The sequence below is a fragment of the Neoarius graeffei genome, chromosome 9 (genome assembly GCF_027579695.1).
Source record: "Neoarius graeffei isolate fNeoGra1 chromosome 9, fNeoGra1.pri, whole genome shotgun sequence".
Taxonomy (NCBI): Eukaryota; Metazoa; Chordata; class Actinopteri; order Siluriformes; family Ariidae; genus Neoarius; species Neoarius graeffei.
In genome coordinates this window covers 75,273,556-75,292,365 of record NC_083577.1, presented here as the reverse complement: position 1 = coordinate 75,292,365, position 18,810 = coordinate 75,273,556, and the positions used below count along the sequence as shown (strand labels likewise).

General features: G+C 43.2%; 1 protein-coding gene across 3 annotated transcripts in view; it reads left to right on the top strand.

Moving 5' to 3' along the window:
* hdac4 (histone deacetylase 4) overlaps window positions 1-18,810 on the top strand; it is a 588,646-nt gene that overhangs the window by 306,276 nt on the left and 263,560 nt on the right. Inside the window, exon 1 of one of the 3 annotated variants that reach the window (XM_060930288.1) lies at window positions 9,552-9,608. The exons of the other annotated variants lie outside the window; for them this stretch is intronic. The gene's annotated coding sequence lies outside the window, so the exon portion shown is untranslated. Of the gene's footprint in view, window positions 1-9,551; window positions 9,609-18,810 lie in introns of those variants that run through there. 3 annotated transcript variants of the gene reach the window in all.

The window sequence follows — 18,810 nt, the reverse complement described above, 5'->3', positions numbered from 1 at the left end:
ACAAAACAATCTTCTGTAAAATGCTCACTGCCCAACGTGCTGCTTTTTCCAGGAGTAAAGTTTTCTCGCTTTACTTGATGAAGCCACCCGGACAAACCTCTTGGATCCAGGACGGAACGAAGACGACGTTCGGAATCCTGCGTCACGCAGCGCCGCCCTCGTTTTCATCTCCTAATAGATGGCTTGCAGCCACGTGATCAAAATGTGCTCCGTCATGAGCGTCCGCCATGATGGTGGATTTACAAAGCAACTGGGACGGCAGCCGCTGAAAGCGTGTCTGTAAACAATGCTGAATTTTCTCAGTATTACCATGATTTGAACGCTCGAGCGAAGATTCGGTACAAAGAAAGGAGAGATGTGTGTGGTTCTGACCCATATTATTTAAAAAAAAGTCAGATTTTTTCTGAAGATAAGACGCTTCTACTGACCATCGAGTACCCAGATATATCACGTTCTATCTGGTTCGGCTGACGAAGAATCAAGTCCGACCTTGGACGAAACGTAGCCCGTTTTCTGACTGCGTGCCCAGTCTGGATTGTTTTTTGTTTCTGTATAGCTCTTAGGAGCGAAACGGTTAACACACGTGTTAAAATTCGAACAACGACCGAGTGAACCACGACAAGAGAACGCTCATTTTATAGCAAAATTCTAGCGACACGAAATAAAATCGAGAAAGCTTTTGAATCTCACCTGAGATAAAATGATGACTGCAAACACGATTTCGCCGCTGTTAGATCAGCCCTGCCGATGTCGTACAGCCGTGCTCGTCTCCTCTCCGTACTAAGCCTCGGAGTTTCCTCGCCCTCTTTCCGAATCACGGACGGAATTCTAAAAAATCGGAATGTGCCACGGTCACGAGTACTGTTGTGACCACGATCGTATAGAGCACAAAGATACGGTATGGCGTCGCTAAAAGAACGCTTAAAGCAGTGGGAAAACAAAATCGTGCACACGTGACTATAGCGTTTTGTATGGAATGCCGCTTGACCCCGCGTTTGTATCTCCACCAACATGGCCGACATCCGGGTTTCGATTTTGCTTCGACGTCACACTCGCAGGTCAAGGATACACCCATGTATCTGGCTGATCCAGTACGGCCGCGTCCGGGGAAATGGGCCAACTGACCGATGTTACAGCTTCATTTTTTTCATCTAGAACATCTTGTACAGTATTAATGACATTTCATAACGCTGTAATTTCAAAATTCCCTGGTTACTCACTTCAACACAGAAAAAGCGTCTTCACCCATTTTTGCGTTTGCCACGAGGAACAGAGCGCTTTTGGTAGAAGGGAGAGAATTTTCTCCACTCGTGTCGATTTTTCTATTTAATTCCAGAGAGCGACGTTATCAGAACATATCGATTGGCAAGGCACGTTATTCTTAATTTGCTGCAGGGAATGAAAGATGACCCAGAACCTCCAACTAGAAGGAGTCCTACACCTGTTTATGAGCCGATGCTAATTTGCGCTGCTCTTGATAAATTTGATATCGGTCATTGTTTAAAACGGACCGGCTCTGCGTCGTTAGGCCATCCTTAAAAAAAATCCGTTTCCTGTCCACCGGGTGAGCAAAAAAATTTTCAGTCGGGAGGGAGGGATTTTTTATATATATATATATATATATATATATATATATATATATATATGGATTGGATGGATAAGAAATCGCAATGCTGTGTTTGCTTTTTCTTTCAGCACTTTTTTATTACAAAAGCAGACACATTTAATAAAATATAACAGTTTAATCAACTGAAACTTGTACAAAAACTTTAAGTTAGCATTTTAAATGCTGACCGCAACATTTGCAGAACTTTTACAAAGGTACTTAAAATATCTGACACACGGACTTTTTGTAGTTCTAAATCGAGCGTTAGGCCTAGTTCGGATGAAATTCATCTCTCATCTCATCATCTCTAGCCGCTTTATCCTTCTACAGGGTCGCAGGCGAGCTGGAGCCTATCCCAGCTGACTACGGGCGAAAGGCGGGGTACACCCTGGACAAGTCGCCAGGTCATCACAGGGCTGACACATAGACACAGACAACCATTCACACTCACATTCACACCTACGCTCAATTTAGAGTCACCAGTTAACCTAACCTGCATGTCTTTGGACTGTGGGGGAAACCGGAGCACCCGGAGGAAACCCACGCGGACACGGGGAGAACATGCAAACTCCACACAGAAAGGCCCTCGCCGGCCCCGGGGCTCGAACCCGGACCTTCTTGCTGTGAGGCGACAGCGCTAACCACTACACCACCGTGCCGCCTCGGATGAAATTACACTATTAAAATGATTTGTTTTTCTGAATCTTTCCTATTTTGTTGTTCGCTAGAATACCATTTTGCGATTTCACACTTAACCCACTGTCGCCTGAAACGCCTGCAAAAAAACGTCTGCAAATGCCTAAGCCAGTTTTTAGAAAAGGTCCCCATCTGCCTGAGGGTTTTCTGAAATAAAAATAATTAATTGAAAACGCCTATGAAAAAATTCAATATCTCAGCCTCTGAAGCACATAAAGACATGAAATAAGTTGCATTTAAAAGATAAAATTCTCTGCTTTTATTGGATCATGCTCATTCAGCATTAACACTAACACATTTTTATAAAAAAAAAACAAATCTGGCATGCGTCTTGAAAATAATGACAAATCAACAATGCTGCGTTATGCAGCAACCAGCATTTGGGGCAATGTTGCGTTATGCAACAACCGGCGCTAAGGGCAATGTTGCGCGACGCAGCATCCGGCGTCAATGGGTTAAGCAAATGTTTGAAAACTCCGGATCTGCTTCCTTCATGGTGGCTGCCATTTTTTTGTGCCGCACGGCGCACGCGCAGAGCTGATCCGATTCTATATTCTGCGCGGAATGCAGGGCTTTCCACAAGCGCCGGCCATACAGCCGACTACACAATTAAGTCCAGCCGGCTACTTTAATGACTATTATTTTTGTAGCCCACAGGCTCTAAATATTAATTTTCGATTTTAATAAAATTAAATGTTTATCTAACGGACTGACTATAATGTCAAACTGAACCGCACTCATTTAAGTTGTGATTCGCGCTGTTTGTACCGATAATAACCACAAATTCCCCGCAGACTTCGTTGATCAGGGGAGAGTAACTCATCCACGGCCCCGACATGCGGTGTGTGTGCGCGCGCGCACTCGGCGGAGGCAGTAGTGTGTCGGGGCCGTCGGAGGGAACAGAAGCAGAGATGACGCTTATTTTGTCTCCGGTAAACCAGTCTTCTCTCGTTCAATTACGTGCTGGCATCAAAAGACACCGTTGGTTGTAAATGAACCCAAACTGAGTGGTTGGAGTGTATTTTCATACACAAATGGAGAAATGTTCGCTGAGTGTGTAATTGTGTAGCCACCACTGCAGACCGTTGTCGTTGTTAATTCATAGCATGCTCAGCTGCGTGAATGTGTCATGCACCGAAAATAAGAGATTTACAAGCCAGGAACGCCTCATGATGCAATACGCAAGAAAAGAAAGAAGATTTACTGCCATTTTACTTTGTATTTGAGTAAAGTGAATAAATAAATGGTCTGTGGAAAATACATTTAATCCTGGGAACTGCGTGCACAGGAGTTTTTGTGTTTACTCCCCCCGGCTGGCTACTTATTTGTCATGGCTGGCTAGTATGAGCCTTAGTGGAAAGCCCTGGGAATGCGGAAATGTCAAGTTCGATTTTAAATTTACGAACCCGAAAAAAATGTCGAAAAACCAGCGTTAAAAAAAAAAAAAATTTAACGGCACTCACCCGGCCGGTGGACCGGAAACAGAACATTTTTTAATAATGGCCTTAATAGATCATCCGCACAACTTGCCACTCCGATCATCTTTTTTGTGGCCTCACCAAAAATTTGCTCCGCTTCGTAGTCTTCCGTCCTGAAGACTTTCCCTTCGTGGAAAACTTCCAAAGCTCGAGCAGTAGAGACGTTTAATAAACATTTACTTACACCATATCAATGATGAGACATTTTCTTGGATTACGCGGAGCATCTGCCGTACAAGTCCCTGTGTCTGAGCCGTTACTATAGAAACAGTAATGTACGAGTTATCAAACGAGTGCATTCACATAACCCTGTGATTTGTTTCCGCAGCCGGATGTGCTGTCAGAGCTGCTGTTAGAGAAAATGAATCCGCAGATTGATTTGAGAATTGATGGTATCATAGTTGTTTTTTATTTTATTTTATTTATTTATTACTCGGTAATGAGAAGTCACCCGAATACTGTACATGTGTTTTTGGAAGGCGGTTGCTGGCCGCCGCCGATGCCAGTCCTCACAGATGGTCTGTGAGCATCCTGTATTGGCCACTGAAAGTGGCGCCCTGTCCGCCGCCTTGGCTCTCGCGCTCAGCCTGGCGCTGCCAAGTGATGAAGGCAGGAGCTGTGAGACAGCTGCCTCGGTTCTGTTGGACCAGAACAGGTCTCTCTGTGTGTCTTTATCTCTATTTATCTCTGACTCACTCACTTGCACATGTATAAACACAGGCTTTGTGTCTGAGCTGTATTTCCCAAACATCGTCCTTGACCTCGGGGCAGTCATTCAAACATTTTCGAGTTGTTTAGGCTGAGAGACTTGTAGTGCACGACCTTTTCAGAATTAGCATGCATAGTTGGAATAAGGAGGGGAAGTTTCTCCTTTCATGCTTAAGCCTCGGTCACAACCGGCCGTACGTGCTCCTAAGGCCGGTCTGCGTGCAAGAAATGCACGGAGGGCGCGAATGAAACACACAGAGGGCGCGTGTGACGTGCTGATTTTCGAGCCGTAGACCGGCCGCAGAGGTTCTTTGTCATGTCAAACAAACTCTACGGGCGCTTACGTTTTTTTCAGGTTGCAAGACAAACTTACGGCCAACGTGCGTCTTTCTCCACGAACAAAAAAAACGCAGCGATTTGGGAAATGCCAAAAATCACACGGCCAAAAAATCGTACGTCCGGTTGTGACCTAGGCTTTAGAAAAATCAATGTCACTTTTTATTTAGCTGCTAAATACTGTTTTTTGGGGTTTTTTTTTTGTTTTTCCGCTTCATAAAACTAGCTGGCCGATAACAGCACAGTATTCGCTTCTATTCACAGTAAACGGTCTTGTTTCATTTCCGTTTCCGGTTGAGAGTACGCTGTGCGCATTCTGGCTGCCGCTTCTCACCGGAGCTTTTTATTTTATTTTCCCGTTTTGTTTTTCTGTTTTGTGTAGTTTGATTGATTTTTTTTTGTTTGTTTGTTTGTTTTGTCCACCGGTTGTGGCGTAGCTCCGGACCCAGTTTTGGGTGTTGGTTCCCTTCATTCCTTGGTGCGCCGTGGGCGATGCCAGTGCTCCTCACTGTGGACTGCAGTGAGCTCGTGAGATCTTTTAACATCGTGGTTGTGCGGCGGTGCTTTAGTGCTTGGCGTGGTGTTCCGAGCGATGTGGCGTGGTGGTGCAGGTGGTTTGGGGCATACCGGCGCTCTGCATGGTGGTGCTTCTGTGCTCGTTTTGTGGATCCATGGCGTGGTGTTGCCTAGTGGCGTCGTGGTGGCTGTGCAGGCGGTGTGGAACTTATTTTCGTACACCTTTTGGTGGGACTGTGGTTGCTACACCATTGGAATGACATCCCGGCCTTCTTTTGGTGGACTCCCCCCCCCCCCCCCCCCCCGTAATTGTAAAGCGACCTTGGGTATGAGAGAGGCATTTTTATATTTATATATATATATATATATATATATATATATATATATATATATATATATATAAAAAACTTATTATTAGGCTCTCGTTGACTGACTGACTGATCAGTTGGTGCTTGAGGTGCGAATCTGCCTCTTTCAGACAATACGATGCAAAAATTGTACAGTAATACAAGTAATGTTTTAAATACACTGATCTGGGGTGGGTTTCCCAAAAGCTTCTTAACACTCAGTGTGTTTACATGCACATCCAAATCGAGCTGCTGTCGGTAATCGAGCTAAGGGTCCCAGCAGGGGTGCCAGAGAAATCCAATCCTACATGCACACAAGGAAATCGAGCTATCGTGTGAGGTACATTGTGCACCCGAGCCACAGGTGGCACTACACGCCCCATCGTGTTGGTACACTTCCGGTTGTCATCATGAAGAAGAGCTATTCAAGAGTATAAACAAAGTTATCAGTTCTGTGTTCACAAGAAGAACGACGACGAGGACCGCAACATCGAGATATATTTTATATATATTCAACTCCTTAAGCTGAATGAGCATGAACTCTCTCTCGTCATTGCTCCAGAAGTGCACGTTTCTACTACTGTTGTCATGCCGACCGAGGCTGTTGTGTTTCCCGCTTGTGGTCTCGTCACTCGTCACCTCCGGAAGGGGCAGTGCTGAAGTAAGTAGCTCGACTACGTAGCTCGATAGGGTTTACATGCACTAAGTAGCTCGGCTACAATCGCATAATCTAGGTCGCGTAGCTCGATTACGAGAAATCCAGTTCAGTTCGATTTCAGCCGAGCTAAGGCGTTTCCATGGCATTTAGAACTTCGATTTCAGTCGAGCTACGGCAGAAATTCGGTTTTCTCTATGTGCATGTAAACGCACTGACTAAGAGCATCTTAACTAGGAGAGAGTGTTCATTGTGCTGCTCGCTCGACCATTTAACCATGATCTTTATGCTACGATGCTTTTGGGGGAAACTCGGCACTGGTTTGTATCGACATTGAACAATAATTCCAGAAGTTTCTTTATTTTCTTTAATTTTTTTTGGTCTGAGAATTGGTAATACATTTATTTATTGCTAACGCTAGTGTCAAAGAAAGCATCATCGATAGCTGTATTCCTCCATTCTTGGCCTGGGCAATATAATTAACCCATATCATATTGATATTTTCTTCAATTCGGTCACCGTACACTTCTCAGAGAATTATTTAAAAAATCTAATTATAATGAATGAATTGAAATATTAATACATCAATTATTTATTATATAAAATGCAGTATTACATTTTTGTTATTAATAATATACAGTATTTATAGCAGGTTTTTTTTTTAAAATATCATGTGTGCAGTACCAGTCAAAAGTTTGTACACCACCTAATTCAATATTTTTCTTTATTTTTATTAATTAAAACAATTCACGTGCCTTCTGACATCAACTCCTGTCACAATTTTTGGACGCATTTCTCGAAGCTTGGTAAAAGGCCTTGTTATGTGACGGTAATACGCATATTGCGAATTAATTTCGTTTGTGAAAATTTTTCCCAGAGTTTTGACCCTTGATTAAATAACTTGTACTTTGACGATTTCATGAGGGTGGACGTTCTTCTGAAATCGACTCCTCTCACAATTTGTGGAGGAATTTCACCAAACTTGGCAGAAGGCTTTGTTATATGACAGTTATACGCAGATTGAAATTTCATTTAATTTGGGCAAATTTTCCCAGAGTTACGCCCTTGATTATTAACAAACTTGTACTTTGGCAATTTCATCAAGGTGTGCTTGCTTTCTGAAATCAACTCCCCTCACAATTTTTATCCCCCGCTGGCCGAAAGGTCCGAAGGGGGATTATGTCGTGGTGATGTCCGTCCCAGGAAGGGTACTCGCCTTCTGAAATCAACTCCTCTCACAATTTTTGGAGGAATTTCACGAAATTTGGCAGGATTCTTTGTTATATGTCGGTAATACGTATATTGTAATTTTGTTCAATTCGGTCGCGTTTTCCCAGTGTTATGGCATCATTGCCAGCAGGGGATATTGTGCTCTCAGAGCACTCGTTTTTTTTTTTTTCTCCTCCTTGGATTAATGTAACGTTGACTGATGCGACACGGCTGATGCACAGGAGCACACACAACGTACAACGGAGTCATTGCTCCTTATTGCTTGATAGAACGTGACAGCAGAAGATGGCTTGCGTACGAGGACGGCTATATCAGACCCTTATTAGGTATCAGTTACTGCACAGAGCGCCGATGTCGTTATCATATCCGAAGCGATCCAATTACATCGATGCAGCCCCTGAATAAGTGACTGAATAATAATCGGATTAACTGAGTGATTGATTAATTAATTGATCATTTTATAGCAGCCATATTGCCCGAGTATGGCAGCTTTTGAGCAGCGCTGCCAATCTGATTTAGCTGTGAAAGCTCTGAGGCCAGCGATGCATAATGCACTCCAATTGCATTTTATTACATGATTGAGTCTAATCACTGAAGACAGGCCTGTGATTTTGCCGTAATGGTGCTGAGAGGCAGCCGAGCACAAGCCTCAGTCCTGCACGATCAATATAAAGCCGTGCCGTTTCAGTGCCGCGCTGTGTTACTACACTCACACACACTGTGCAGCACATTCTGTTCCGTGTGTGTGTGTGGTTTCAGAGCTGTCATTCCATCTGAGATATAACTTGGAGATTCAGGATATCCAAACTGAGCGAGTGCGTACTGTACGTAGGGGTTCTTGTGTGATGTGTGTAACAGGTCTATTACCTGGTGAGGCTTCATTTAATCTCATTCTTGTTGCTCAGAGAGAGAGGGAAGGAGGCGCTCGTTTTCTCCGATTTCGGCTCGGTTTTGTGTCTGGTCTCGGTATGAAAGATCGAAAGACGGCTGAAATAATGAGGCGTGACGATGAATATACTGTAACCCTGACTGTAACTAGCCTCGAATGCCGAACACACACCACCATTTTAGTCTCAGTGTCCCTGTTCCAGACTAATTTTGGTGATTTTTCTCAGTGTACAAGATCCTTGGCAGTGAATCTTGTTCTTGATACGAGCAGGAAGGAAGAACAGCTACTGAAACCCGGAAGCACACTAATTGACGTTATCAGAAATGACTTGGCATGTCGTACCCGAATTTCGGGTGTGAACCTCAAGCTTCCGCAGAACACAATAGGGTTTTGATTCAGTGAAGCCGGTGATTTGATATTGGATGATCCTGCCGAATCTGCTACAATAAATCTATATAGAGGATATTACACGGTTGCATGAAAATATGACATTTCTCTTCGAATGGTGAATATATTTTCACAGGGATGAGAGTTTTCCGCGGATCTGCGGAATTCCGAGTTTTTCCCGCTGAAAATGTCATTTTTGTGAAACGTGTAAATCCGTTGAGAAAATTTCGGGGGGTCGGCGCGAGGCGAGGCTTGTGGTGGCACAAGTAGGCAGGACTGACCGACCGCCCGGCAGCATCTTTCGTCAACGTTCATCGCAAAATTAGTTGCAGCTGTAATAACGGAAATCGTCATTGCTTTCTTCAATATTTATGCTAACGACAACTCATGACGATTTCCGGCAACGTTTTGGCACTAGTTTCATCTCAGTTCTACAGTTCACGGAGAAACGTACACGGTTTTGATCACTTCTTAAGTTCTCGTTATTTTGGTTAGTTTTCAAAGTTACTTCGCCAATATGGCGAAAGTTTTGGACCGCAAAAATGAGGATTGTGCTAGGGAAATCGATAAATCGAACGGGATAAGGAACTGTTTCCGATGGGCATGACTCGATAGTAGCGTTACCGTGCAGATAGGGACACAAACTGTGACGACGTGCCTGACGGAAAGGTTCTGTGTATTCTGTGCTCAGATATGATCAATTATGGAAACAGAGGAGCTAGAAACATCCAGGAGCACATCAAAACAAAGAAGCACAAAGGTACGTTTTACTTAAATTGTCAAAGATAGACTCAGGAGGAATCTAATATATCGTTACGGTTACCTCCATTATCGCTCATATATATATATATATATATATATATATATATATATATATATAAAATTATATATATATATATATATATATATATATATATATATATATATATAGAATTATATCTGTAGGGGTTTGTTATCTTAAAGTTTATAAATGTTTTAAACCATCATTGAATTTGAAAACATTCATATATATATATATATATATATATATATATATATATATATATATATATATATTAGGACTGTAACAATATGCGTATCGAAATCGCGATACGCAGAGCCACGATCCGTGTCGCGATACAAGAAGGCAGAATCGCGGTACACCCTTTCAAACTTCTCCTCAGCCCAAAAACAGAGGCGCTTCCAAACTTCAATTTATGAATACTTTACTTTTTATTTAAATTACATTTTAAACTTACTTAAATTACTTTTATTTTTTTATATCTATTAGCAAGTCGTTTTTTCGCCGACCTGCGACAATCTTCTGCGAGTCACGCAACGTCCACACTCGCCACTGGCAGAGCATTCATTTCTTTTAAGCGGTCGCCATTCTGGTTGCGACGCGGGGAGCGAATCTGTAAACAAGCAGCTCATTGGCTGGCTAGGTGTGCCACAAGCCAATCACAATCACTTGACCGGAAAGGCATGCAGTGTTGCCAGATTGGGTGGTTTAGGTGCTTTTTGGCTGGTTTTGAACATATTTTGGGGTGGAAAACGTTAGCAATATCTGGCAACACTGAAGGCATGTCTGCTTGGGCAGAAGCCTTCTGCGGCAGTTACATTTTGACACGCGAGCAATGTTTTACCATAAAAATTCCGTAATTTCCATCTGTTTTCCGCGATCACAGAAAATCATTGGCCCTATGAGAGTGAGACAGTGAGAGAGCCACCCCTATACCCCCCCCCCCAAAACAAATCTTAACGGATTCACACGATTTGGAAAAATGACTTTTTCAGAACCGAAAAAAACAGAGCTTCCGGCTCAACAGTATTATTTTGAGAAATAAAACAATCTTTGGATATACATTTGTTCATTTTTGCATACATATTACTCATTCTCTGCAGTGGTCTGAATTATTTGTTATTAAATAGTTAATGTAAGTAAGTAAATGTTAATAAGTCAAATTTACTACTTTAAAAAAACATTTTAAAAAAATCGTGGGTGTATCGAATCGTGGGTCAAAAATCGCGATACGAATCGAATCGTGAGTTGGGTGTATCGTTACAGCCCTAATATATATGTATGTATGTGTGGGAAATTTGGCAGACATTTCAGAGTTTTTTTTAAATGTCCCATTCTCATCCCTGTTTTCAGTACGAGAAGATAAGCTTTATATCTTTACACCACAGTGTAATGTTCTTTGTTATATAGACGCATCCACAAAAAAAAAAAAAACAACGCAAGTTAATCAAAAGAATTTAAATTTGAACCGGTTCGCCAGTTTTGACAAGTCAGCGGGAAAACACTGGGAGCAAAATATCAGGAATTATTATACATACAGGACGCTTTTTCCATGGAATAAAAACACGCATTCTGTTCCCTTCTAGCGGGTTTCTTTCATTTTAGTTTGACAGCACGCAATATACTTAGCATGTCGCTTATCCGACGTGGATTACGTCACTCTACCCAATGGAGAATGAGCGTTGAATATGGTTTACGATATTGCACGGTCGTCAAGACGACATGACGTCACACGTTGGAGCTGATGCGAATATTCGGCGAGAGCGTTTTCTGCTGCGCATGCACAGAGGCATTTCTTTGTTTGCCGGCGGCTCCCACAGTAAGCCGTCGCGATGAATTGAAAATGCCATAAGATGCGTATTACACGTAAAACTTCTGCACTAGCGAGCGACTGTGACAATTTGTAAACAAACACGACAGCCAGTAAAACCTATAGTTGTTCCATCGAATGTGTATGTATAATAATAATAATAATAATAATAATAATAATCAGGCTTGTTGTACTTGAGTCCGACTCATGATTTGACTCAGACTCGTGCTTTAACTGCATTCAGACTCGTAAAATTTTTTAGTAACATGCCATAATAATTTGGCATAAGATATTTATATTTACATTAATTTTTGTGCAAATTTCGTGCAAGAGTGTCACACCTGCGCGCCCTGGCGTGTGCATCAGATAGACTCTCAGGCGCGCTCCGGACAGCACGCACCAAGCGGATTCTCGTGTGTGCTGTAAACGACTCGCACCTGCACAGGATTAAGGTGCAATCAGCACGCCGATATAAAAACTGTGAAAACATACTTACTTTGCGAAGTATTGAGTTGCATTGCGGACACATTACCGAGCCTTATTTCCGTGTTTGGTTTCCTGATTTCCTGTTTCTCGTCTTTGATTCTGCCGAGTCTACGATAGCCTGTTTGTGTCTTGCTCGACCTATTGCCTGTTTCACCGTTTTACGATTTTGCCTGCCGTTCTGGATTGTTTACCGTCTTCACTTGTATTAATAAACACACCTTCTGCACTTCCATCCGTCTCCCAACCGTCTCTGACAGAATACTTCACACTCCCTGATAAAGAGAAGCACATTCACCTGTTCATATGTCACGTTCAGGAACAAACTAATGTTAATGGCGCTGAAACAGCCACCGTCAGATGGTGCAGTTGGAGTCTTGTTCTCGGACTCAAACATTTTTTTTAACGACTTGGACTTGAACACTGGGGACTCGAGACTGGACTCGGACTCGAGGTTTAGTGACGCGACTCCAACACTGATGATGATAATATTGCCTGGCTTTTTTTTTTCAAACATGATATTGAACTCGTCTTCGATGCGTGCACTATCATGCTAGCTGAATGGAATATATCTGATATACCACTCAACGCCAGCCAATATTATTTAAATGTCAATCAGATCCACGATGAGTTTTACAACACGAAAAGAGAAACTTCAGCTCTTCAAACCATGTGATTTTTTTTTTTCTTTTTAATTATTATATAGACACATTCACAAACGAAAAGTACCCACATTTATCAAAACAGTTCACTGATTTCCTCACAAGTGACATATGTTATTTCCCAGCTGGGAGGTCCATATGGTGAAATACCGTGACCGAGGTCTTGAAAGTACTGAGTGAGGCCCTCTGGGCCGAGGTCAGTATTCAAGGCCGAGGTCACGGTATTTCACCATACGGACCGACCTTAAGCTGTTAAATAATATATTTAATTTTTCTTTACCAAATTCTAACAGAAAACGAGAGCGCCCGAAAGGGAAAACCGAGCCGAGCCGCCATTTTGAATCCTCATTCACGGCTGTAATGCAAATGGCTTCCTCCTCGGTATACAAGTGCACTTCCATGGCAGGAAAAAAAAACTACATTTTGCCGCCTATGTAGTCCCCTATTTATACAAAATTGAGTCATTCAGGATTCAGCCATGTTTTTGCTCAGAGTTAGCAACAGTTAGAGGTTTTTAGCTTTCTCCTGACATGTTTTCTTTTATTTCTTCTTCCTCAGGGTAGTAAAACTCGCTTTCGCTGTGAACACTGTCGTTATCGCTATCCATGCTGTAAAATTAATGCTCTTCTCCTGAGAAATGCTGGCAAACATTTATAAGATTTTTGATAATCATAAATAAATCTTATTTTAAAAAAAAGATAAATGTTGACAAAAATTGCTACTATGTTTGTTGTTGTGAACGAGCGAGTCACCAGAGGTCCGTAACCGGGGTCCGTATCGTAGGATGCGGACCTGCTCGCCAGCCAATCAGAGCGCGGGATTTGATGGAAACTGGACCGCGAAAAAAATAGAGAGATTTATGTCACGGTTGTAATTCTACATCTCCTGGATGGAGCGCGTATGAAAAATAAACACTCGTTAAACACTCGTCTTTATGGAATATAATATAGTTTGACTTGAGTAGCCTGTAATTGATGTATAAATCTGGGACAGAGTAGGGAAGTTAAAAGAATGAAAGTTACAGACAAAGCATCTTGCTACCTGTTAAATTTTTTTACAGATCCGTTCTTATGCACCAGTTGTTTGTCCTTTGATTATGATAATTGAGTTATTACTCTTCAGTTCATCAGACTGTAACCCAGGACAATCTGGACCAGGAATCCAAATGGCAGGAACAAAAACGGGGCAACATTTCCTTGCACTATAGGGGTGTTCACACGCACATATGTGTCAGATAACAGAATCCAGGGACACATGTCTGCCCGGGGGCATTTTGAGTTATTGACAGATTCAGAAAGTACAGTTTCTAAGCTTTCCAATGATGCCTTCCATGTGGAGATCTGACAATATTTGAAGAATGTGTGGCCTTTTGAAAGTGCATACCTCTTAAAACAGAAAAGGGAGAAAATCGCCCTCAAAGTTTTCCATCTCAGCTACTCTGGGTGCAGGGCGGGCACATAATGGTGCTCATTTGCATGACATTAAGGAAAGCCCTACCCCCTACGATACTACTTTCATGTAAACAAAGATCACCACGTCAATTTTCCTTCCATGTAAAGTATGCCCAAAACAATTATGAAGTACAAAAATAAGTCCTAGGCCAAGTTTACATTAGACCGTATCTGTCTCGTTTTCTTCGCGGATGCACTGTCCATTTACATTAAGACGCCAGGAAACGGGAATCCGCCAGGGTCCACGTATTCAATCCAGATCGTGTCTGGTCTGGTGCTGTGTAAACATTGAGAATACGCGGATACGCTGTGCTGAGCTCTAGCTGGCGTCGTCATTGGACAACGTCACTGTGACATCCACCTTCCTGATTCGCTGGCGTTGGTCATGTGACGCGACTGCTGAAAAACGGCGCGGACTTCCGCCTTGTATCACCTTTCATTAAAGAGTATAAAAGTATGAAAATACTGCAAATACTTATGTAAATACTGCCCATTGTGTAGTTATGATTGTCTTTAGGCTTGCCATCCTTCCACTTGCAAGTGGTAAGTGATATGCGCTGGGATCACACACACAGCGGCTCAGTCCCGAATCACAGCTCGTGCGCTTCACTCGCGTGCTCTGTGAGCTGCGCAGGGCCGGAGTGCGCACCCTCCAGAGGGCACTCGCTGTTCAGGGCGGAGTGATTTGGAGCGCAGGATGCCTGCGGAGCCGAGCGTATCCGTGTATTGGTGTTGCTGTGTGCACGCGAATCGTGTATTGGCGTTGCTGTGTGCACACTAATCGCTTTAAAAACGTTAATCTGATGATCCGCTGATACGGTCTAATGTAAACCCCACCCTAAAGTATACTTTAACGTTTTGTGGTTGAAAAATTACTCACACCATAAGAAAGAAAGATAGCACGATGATGACACAACTAACACAACATTAGTTTCATGTAACCAAACCACAACACTCTCCGTTACATGCAAAAATAACCACACAGCCTTAGATTAATAAACTTACCCCATCAGAAAGAGAAATGGCGCCTTGCATACACCAATGCCTCCGATGGAATGTAGTCCTAGAACACTTCCTTTTGGTTGCGTTTTTTTTTTTGCTAGAAATGGTTATCTCCGATGTAACTACCGTGCGTCTGTTTGCTTCGCGGTGTTTCAGCTCCTCTGCACTCTGTTTAGCTTCCTCATTCCATAGTGAAATCACACGCCTGTATGCAGCTTAAGTAGCCACGAGCTCAGCTCGTATCATACAGCTGATTTGCGGAAAAAAAAAAAACCCAAAAGACTTAAATCATCATGTGATTGGCCCATATGGTAATTTACCCACACCCCCCAGCAGGCTACATCCTGACAAAAACGAGACAATTTGCAACAAAAATGTATGCTTTTCCAACAAAACAATCTATTATCTGAAATACTGATTGCATTCTTCAAGATCTCAACTTGCACATGATGGAAAAAAAACGAAAATCACAAATTTCGGAAAAAAAAGCTTCTTTTGCGATTATCTCGGATTCGTTTCAGCCGACATGCGTCCCTGGATTCGGTGAGGTGTCACATATTTGCATCTATGCTGCACCGATGTATTTTGTTGCGATATATCTTACACCGGTGTAAATTTTGTGGAGCGTTCACACGTCACAAACCTGCTTACTAGAGAGAAGCGTGTTAGCACCGGTGCAGCCCCACTTGCGTTCACACGGCAGTTTTTGCGACCGTGCTATACGATAGTAATAATGCGGAAATGAAATATGCGCACGCGTGAAAATGTACTTCCTTTTCCCGGTTGTCATGGCATCACCAAGCGCCGGGAAAACAACGTGGATGAAGACACCAGTGTTGCCAGATACTGCTGACGTTTTCCAGCCCAAAATGCGTTCAAATCCGCCAAAATGCACTTAAAACCGCCCAATCTGGCAACACTGGAAGACACGCAGTTCCGTTGTTGTTGATATTCGCCATGTTGGAAGCGCAAAATACCAGGATGCAAATTATGCAATGCCCGTATGTAATCATCTCTCGTCACGCGTAGCGAGTCTACCCCTGTAGCGTTCAGACGGCCCATTTTATATCGGTGCTGCCCCGCAAACTAGCATTTACTCCGGAGTAAATTTCTTAAACTGCCTCCCGAGCAGGGTTAGATTTGCACCGGTTTAAGCAGCTTTCAGGGGCGACACCGCTATAACTTTGTACCATGTGAACGCTCTACCGGGGCAGCCCCGGTGCTACACCGGAGTAAAAGTTGCCGTGTGAACACCCCTTAATACTCCAGTTGTCTTTGCGGAACAGACGGTTCTCACTTCCTGGGTCTCCCCACATTGCTTTCTTTTTTTCTCGTTTCTGTACAAAACCCATCAAACAGTATAGTTGTACCATTTCACGTGGCGTTCCGTGCAGTACACACCCAGATCATGTGACCGACTGCAGCCCGATGTCTGTCTGGTTTTGTTTAGGATTTTTTTTTTTCTCCCCATAACACTCAAAATCATTCATTTGTGAGTCAGTCGTGCTTTTGTCTTCAACCTGGGTGACTAACATTTTAATCTACTTTGCTGAGGCTCACAAGAAGCAGTTTCTCCTCTCCTTTTTTTTTTTTTTATAGCCTGCTGAATTTTGTATGTGAGGAGCCTCTTGTGCTGGAGGAGGGTTAGAGGAAAGGGCACGACCCCTTTTATCTTCCTCACCCTCTCTGGAGTGGGAGAGGAATCAAGTACAGATCCTTATTTCTTAACTTTTTCCTCCTAGGGTTACGTTTCTTCGGATGCTAAGTGACAAGCGGAGATCGGGCCGCGCTAAGAATAGCAGAGCGCTTTCTCGTTTTGTTTTAATTTTCTCCCTGTCGAGCAGCGAAATAAAGATGCGTTAGAGATTGTAATGCCGAACGCTGAACATACAAAGCTGCTTGTTTTTTTTTTTTTTCTGTCACTGTGATATTTATGCCTTTTAATATGAGAGAATTTTTTTGTTGTTTTTGTTTTTCAAACCTTTTCTAAAGCCATTCAGCCATCTCCAGTGTTGTCTCGCATGCATTATTGATGCTGTCTCGCGGGACGTGAGCTAATCCGAGTGCTTGGTGTTGTTTCGGTGGGTGGAGTGAGTGTTCAGTAGGTCAGGGCAGGGATGAGCGCTGCACACGCCGCTGAACGCGCAGTCCTCTGGACTAATGGACCACGGCCACAGTGTGCTGAGGAACAGTGCGATGGATTTAGTAACATGAGCTCACCGGCATAAATACATTACAGCGAATACACACACACCATTCTTCACATACAGGAAGCATACAGGTTTGAGGCTGTTGAGCTTGTGTTGAAGAAATGCTCTCTCTCTCTCTCCCCGTCTCTCTCTCTCTCACTCACTCACTCTCACTCTCTCACTCACTCTCCCTGTCTCTCTCTCACTCTGTCTGTGTCTCTCTCTCTCACTTACTCTCCCCGTCTCTCTCTCACTCTCCCCGCCCGTCTCTCTCTCACTCACTCTCTCCCCATCTCTCTCTCTCTCTCTCACTCTCCCTGTCTCTCTCTGTCTGTCTCTCTCTCACTCTGTCTGTGTCTCTCTCTGTCACTCACTCTCCCCGTCTCTCTCTCTCACGCTCTCACTCTCCCCATCTCTCTCACTCTCTCTCTCTCTCTCTCACTCACTCTCCCTGTCTCTCTCTGTCTGTGTCTCTCTCTCACTCACTCTCCCCGTCTCTCTCTCTCTCTCTCTCTCCCCATCTCTCTCACTCACTCTCCCTGTCTCTTTGTCTGTCTCTCTCTCACTCTGTCTGTCTCCCTCTCTCTCACTCACTCACTCTCCCCGTCTCTGTCTCTTTCACTCTCTCTCTCACACTCTCACTTACTCACTCTCCCAGTCTCTCTCACTCTCCCCATCTCTCTCCTCCTCTCTCACTCACTTTCTCACTCACTCTCCCTGTCTCTCTCTCACTCTCTCCCCGTCTCTCTCTCTGTCTCTCTCACTCTATCTCTTTCTCTCTCACTCTCCCCATATTTCTCTCTCTCTCTCTCTCTCTCTCTGTGCCTGTCTGTCTGTGTCTATCTCTCTCCCCGTCTCTCTCTCTCCCTCTCTCTCACTCTCCACATGTCTCCCTCTCTCTCCCCCTTCTCACACTCTCTCACTCATTCTCCCCGTCTCTCTCTCTATCGCTCTGTCCCCCATGTCTCTCTCTCTCTCTCTCTCTCTCTCTCTCTCTAACTCTCTCTCCCCGTGTCTCTCTCTCTCTAACTCTCTCTCCCCGTGTCTCTCTCTCTCTAACTCTCTCTCCCCGTGTCTCTCTCTCTCTCTCCCCCAACACTCTCTCCCTGTCTCTTTCTCTCATAGACTAGTGCATCTCAAAACCCCCCAGAAAATTAGAATAATAATTTGAGTTACTGTATTTGAGTGGAATAACTATTTTATTCTCTCCACATTCACTGGATTTTGAGAAACGGGGAATTTTTATTTTTTGCAAATTTGATAAATCAAAACTTTATACAAAACACCGACAAAATCATTTCCGCTTGGGTGGTATTCTTAAAAACCTATCGACGGCAGCACAAATTGACTTTTTATTTTTAGTTTTTTGTAGAAAGTGCTGTCTTGCTGTCGTGCTGAGGTCGAGATCAGCTTTAGACGATTATTTAATTCTTCCTCGGACATTTCAGTTCTGTAATTTCCAAACTACTTTGAGCTTTTGAACCAGTCTAAAAAAAATTCAACTAATTTTAATGCTTAAAGATGAAGAATGTAAACAAACCGGCGAAATGACAGGAGCAATTTGTGAAAAATGCGATAATAATT